This window comes from Artibeus jamaicensis, unplaced genomic scaffold, assembly GCF_021234435.1.
Source record: "Artibeus jamaicensis isolate MK-2021 breed Jamaican fruit bat unplaced genomic scaffold, CSHL_Jam_final scaffold_833, whole genome shotgun sequence".
NCBI classification, from domain to species: Eukaryota; Metazoa; Chordata; class Mammalia; order Chiroptera; family Phyllostomidae; genus Artibeus; species Artibeus jamaicensis.
Genome location: NW_026522056.1, coordinates 15,042,173 through 15,048,162, shown reverse-complemented (window position 1 = coordinate 15,048,162; position 5,990 = coordinate 15,042,173). Strand labels below are relative to the sequence as shown.

General features: G+C 43.3%; 1 pseudogene; it reads left to right on the top strand.

Moving 5' to 3' along the window:
- The first annotated feature begins 4,897 nt into the window (after positions 1-4,897).
- On the top strand, positions 4,898-5,550 carry LOC128626639 (securin-like; annotated as a pseudogene).
- Positions 5,551-5,990: the final 440 nt, after the last annotated feature.

The window sequence follows — 5,990 nt, the reverse complement described above, 5'->3', positions numbered from 1 at the left end:
CACACGATGCACTGGATGACCCACATTTGCAGGAGTTTGGTTGGGCGTGTTCAATCCTGTGGCTGCCGAATGTCTCCCACTTGGGCAGTCAGCTCCCCTCGTCTGCTCTGGATGGTCCAGGGAATTCCTCCCAGGATGGCCACCTGCCCCACCCCCACCCCAGGTCCTAAACCGATGCTAGAATGCTCTCCAACCCCCTAGTGCTTTACCACACGCAACTGTCACTGGGATCTATGAAGCAAGGCTCTGTGCTCGGAGCCTGGGCAAGTTGAGACCTTTAGTGCATTTAACTTGTGAGATTCTCCCTTCGGATTCTGTCATTTATGGTATACTACTCAGTTACTATCTATACCTTTTGGGTAGTAATTTCAGTGCAACTAAAGAGGTGCCGTAATTTACTCCTCCAAGGTGCCCGATTTTCCACACTGATGAAATCCACGGCATTCCGCTTAATCATATCAGCTGGAATTTGTGGGTCGCCTCCAGGGGAATGGAGGAGGTATAAATGTACACAGCATTGTTCTTCTTCGTTTTTCCTGCAGTTTTCTCACTCCTGATTTTAGAAAATCATGACCGTTTGATGGTGCCAAGGGCAAAGCTGGAAAACAGCAAAGAGGCTATAAGGACCTGGAGGGGGGAAGCAACTTCAGACATAACAAGGAATGATTCTAGAAGCTTCACCATGGCTAGACACAGTGTGCTGCAAATCTAGAGGAAAGACTCATGAAGAAAAGCAGCACGAACTTATTAAAGCCACAATGAGCTGATAGAGGAAGAGAGGGATAAAGAGAGCGTTAAAACCACTGATAAATCTAAAATGCATTCACCTTTGCCTATGAGATCTAGGCATGCTCAGAGGCACGTACATAGGTGCCCGGAAGCACAGAGTAACAACTGTTGCTTCCAGAGGCTCCCTGCGGCTAGAAACACAGCGCTGACCCAGAACCAGGCTGGGAAGAGGTGCCGGGGAGGCGGATTCGGGAGGTCTGGGGTCAGGCTCTCGTCCTGAATGTTAATGACACCCCAGGGGGCTCTGAGGCAGGTGGTTTATAGACCACACCTGGAGAAACTCTGAAGTAGATGACTCCAATTTTTCAGCTGTATATAATGTACACACTATCTCTAAACATTCAGTCTTTGTGTATCTTACACGTTCATAGCCTCTGTGTACACACGCGGGGAGAGACCACACCATCTGTCTCTCTACTATATGTATGGATTCCACATGGGTCTCGTTTACAATAGAACAACTGCATTTGCAAGTGTTCAGTAAAATCAAATAAACACAGCATTTGGATTTGAGTATTTTCTTTCCTCACTTGGCCCAGAAGAAGGACTTGATTTGTATCAAGAATCACAAACACAGCTCCATAGCTTGAGAACCAAACTCAGAAGCGCCTGGGGGTTGGATTTCAGGTTCCGCTTCAGACAATGTGGGGTCTCATCTTTGCTCTTCTGAAGGATTCTCTGTCCTTTCAGCCTCACACCTGAGTTTCGGCCTCCAGAGTCTGATGCCGGTGGAGGTCTCTGGGCCCTGGCAGCCATGCCTGCCACGCCCTGCCCAAGCGGAAAAGAATTTTCTCTCTTCTGTTAACCTTTCACCTTCAGGGGTGGCAAGTAAGTGTCAGCGCGTGAGCCGGTCAGGAGGGTGTGGCAGAGGCTGGCCAAAGGAGTGGGTAGAGCGGGTTCCGAGGCTCTGAGCCGGCTTCGACGAAGGAGTGGGATCCGGGTCCCTAGGGGGTGGGGGGGGTCACTTCTGTGTCACCTGTTTGCCAGTCCAGCCTAGGTTTTCTCTTTCAAAGACCCACTCTTTTTTATACATAATGTTAGAACTGGAAGAATATTTGTTTTTTCTTTCTTTTCTTCTTTTTAAGATTCCACATGTAAGTGATACTGTGCAGTATTTGTCCTTCTCTGTCCAGCTAATTTCACACAGCACAATGACCCCCAGGTTCATTCATGTTGTTGCAGATGGCGGGGTTTCCGTAGCTTTAACATTCCATTGTGTGTGTGTGTGTGACTATATATCCATACACATATATATGGGTGTGTGTGTGTGGATATATGTATATGACATTTTCTTTTCCCATTCATCTCTAGACTAATACTTAAGTTGTCTCCATGTCTTAGCTAATGTGAATAGTGCTGCAATGTACACAAGAGTGCAGGTGTCTCTTCAAGACAGTGATTTCATTTCCTTTGGATGTGCACCCAGAGGCTGGGTTGATGGGTCATATGGTAATTCTATTTAATTTTTTTGAGGAAACTCCATACTGTTTTCTATAGTGGCTGTTTCAGTTCACATTCCCAGCAACAGCATAGAAGGGTTCCTTTCTTCCACATCCTCACCGACACTTATCATCTCTCCTTTTTTGATAACAGCCATCCTAACAGGTATCAGGTGCTATCTTATTATGGCTTTGATTTGCATTTCTCTGGTAAGTGGTGATGCTGAGGACCTACCTTTTCATGTACCTGTTGGACATTCGTATATCTTCTTTGGAAAAATGTCTACTCAGGTCCTTTACCAACTTTTTAATTAGAGTATTTTTCTTTTTGCTGTTGAGTTGTACGAGTTCCTCATATAGTTTAGATAATAACCCCTTGCCATAAATATAGTGGCAAATATTTTTTTCCTATTCCATAGGTTACCTTTTCATTTTGTTAATTGTTTTCTTTGCTGTTCAGAAGCCTTTGAATTTGACGTGGTCCCACTTGTCTACTTTTGCTTTTGTTGCCTATACTTATGGAGTCATATTCAAAAAAATCACTGACAAAGAGTTTTTTCTTTATGTTTTCTTCTAGGAGTTTTATAAGGTTTTTTTCCCCCTAGGTCTTACATTTAAGTCTTTAATCAATTCCAAGTAAATTTTTGTGAATGATGTAAATGGCCTTTGCAAAGCTTTGGCAGCTTATCCCAGATGCCCTACTCTAGTTGGAGTCTTTCCCCTTCCAGTCAATGTACAGATGGGCCAAGTTTGCTTATTCTGAAGTTATATATGCTCGCGAACCTACATGCAACAAACAGCCTTTACCCCCATGCGGTGTATGCCTCACCCTTCAATGGGGAGCAATCCCATGGAAACAGGTTTCCCTAGAGTGTGCTGTACACTATTAGGATTCATTGGCTTCATTTGGGGTCATGGGGGGGAAAGAGAGAGACTGAATAAAATGGAAATAAATATTATGTTCCCAGCACTTATCTTTTCTGATTTCAGACAAGCTGAGTTAGTGGTCAGAATGCAGGTGATGGAAGTGGAAGGTAACAAGACAGACAGAAAGGAAGGGGAGACAGACTGGACAAAGCTGAGAGGAGTGATGAGTCACTGGGTCGGGACACTATTCTCCTAGCACTGCTGTTGCATTGTTTTGTTGCAAAGAGAATCAATAAAGAGATAATGCTGAAGGCTTTTAATTTAGTGAATTTCACCAAGGACCAAATGCATCTGACAGTAGCCTGCCTTTTTAAAATGCAAACACTCTGCTCAGATTTATTAATTTTCATGTTATGAATATTTAAATAAGGCTATCCCAAGGGAATCATTTACATAAAGCTAATGCACTTCCATTTTTAATGAAATGAATAGTCAACCATTAAAAATAAAATATTGATATGAATTGTTAGACTAATTGATTGGGGAAGAAAGTTACTGTGTAAGCAAACCAGAGGTTTAAGAGAAATGAATAAAAATTGAACCACTTCATTATTGTTAGCCCTTGGCATTAAGGAAGATTCAGTCCAGTATATTTCTTTTCATTTCGAACCATTGTTTTCTTAAAATGTCTAAAGAAAATTATCATTGTAAATGAAGATTCAGGTAGGAAACAAGAGCCAAAAAAGTCCTGTGATCTTCAGCAGCGGTATTTAACTGCTTGGTTCCTGACACAAAATACAGGTTGTGAGGTGAGGCAATTTTTTTTGTAATTAGACTCCAGCCCTGCTTTTTCTCCCTGGATTCAACTTAAAATACAGTCACTCAAACTGGAGACATCTCCCCTGAATTGCAGGACACCTGTGCCCTTATCAAGATGTGAATAAATGTAATATTTTAAGTCACTTAAAAGATTACTAGTTAAAAAACTTTTTGAAGTCCTTTTTTTTAAAACGAAAGAATTATTATGTGAAACAAATCCTGGCATTCCTTCTTCTAAGTATAATTTTCTGTGTTTGACTGTCTTAAAGTGATGCATACCTTTCTTTGTGTTCAAGGTTTAGGCTTAACTACTGAAGACTACTCAGTTCTCAAATTCTTTTTTAGTAGCTGAATCCGTAAATAAAGAGCACAGATTTCCCTGCCACTCCACATTCAGTTAGGAGTGAGGTGATAAGCAGAAAAGGCAAAAAAGGATTGAGTTCTGGTTTCTTGCTGAAGACCTCTTATTTAGCCATTTGATGAAGAAGGCATGTGTGGATTCAACAAAACACAGCATAGTAGGAGCTCAAAAAATGGAGAAAGTGAGTTGTTGGCATTCTGTAGACAAAAACAGAGACTAGAAGAGTGAAAGAATTGAAGATACTCAAAAGAAAATGGTTAGGGGATACAGTAGGGAGGAGAAGCAAAGGGAGTAGGGGAATGTGGAAAGAGGCAGGTATGGGAGAAGCTAAAGCAGTGGACGAAGTGAGGAAGAAAAGGTCCAGAACTGGGCTCCTAGTGTCATTTGGCGCAGTGCTTCTCATGCATACAAATCACCTGCGGATTCCCCATTCCCAAGAATGGTGTGTGTGTGTGTGTGTGTGTGTGTGTGTGTGTGTGTGTGTGTGTGTGTAAATAATATCCCAGGGAACAGAACAAAGATTTTCTCTCTCTTTCTCTCTCTCTTGCTCGCTCAGTAACCTACATTCGCCTCCTTGTTCATGCATTCTCTCTCTCTCCCAGGGACACCAAGCTCCTAGAAGATGACCAGAACAGTGTGCATGTGTTTGACTGCTGAACCCAACCTAATCCAGGAAAATGGAACTTGTGTGGCTCCTGAGTATGGGCTGAAGCTGGGGTCTGGGCCTCCGGTCAAAGCTTTAGTTGGGGGACAGCAGGTTTCAACACCTCGTGTTGGCAATGTTTGCTGCTCCACCAGCCTGACCTAACGCTGCCAGGAAGGCTTTGGGAACTGTCCAGGGAGCTACAGAAAACTCAGTAAGTAAAGGCTAATGGACCCCTCAGACATAAAAACAAACTTCTCTGCCAAGAAGATGACCAAGGAGACTGCTGAAGCAAAAAGCCCTGTTTCTCCCTCAGATGACACCTGTCCAGAAGTAGAAAAAGAATTTTTTGCCTTCAATCCTCTAGATTTTGAGAGTTTCAAGCTGCCTGAAGAGCAGTAGACGGAGCTCCTTGCCTTGGCCAGCGAGCCTCTCATACTTCCCCGTGAGGAGAGCTGGCGTGAACCACCGCTACTCCGGGCCCCCTTCACCTCTGGAGATGCCCTCTTCACCATGGGAGGTGTGTCGGTCCTTCAAACATCCTGTCCACCCTGGTGGCTGGACTACACCTGTTTTCTATGACTCGGATATTTAAATTTCTTAAGACTTTACAGCTTGTGTGTATGTATTAGTGGTTTGCATTAAGCAATTCTTTATTATTAAAAAAAAATATGCCAGTGCTGCTGATCCAGACCACAGTTTGAGCCAGCAAGATTAGAGGATCCCATTTTCATCTGCTGGAATGTGAAAAATGTCTGTGCCAGAGAATGAATTATTTATTACATACCTGTTGTATACCTAGCAATCTGCTAAGTACTCTGAAGGGTTTCAAAGGAGATGAAAACCCCCTTGTGCTGGGGCTTAGAGTCTTACAGAGGAGATAAGACAAGCAAACACAAACCCACTAGAATAAACCAGAATAGCTGGATGTTAGAGAACCTATGTGCGTGCGGCCAGAAGGGTTCAGGAAGAGAAGAGTTTGTCTCAGCTGATGGGCAGAAAAGAGGGAGTGGGACCTCAAAGTGAAATGAAAACAAAGGGGAAGAGTGTGGAGCGCAGGTGCAAGGCACTG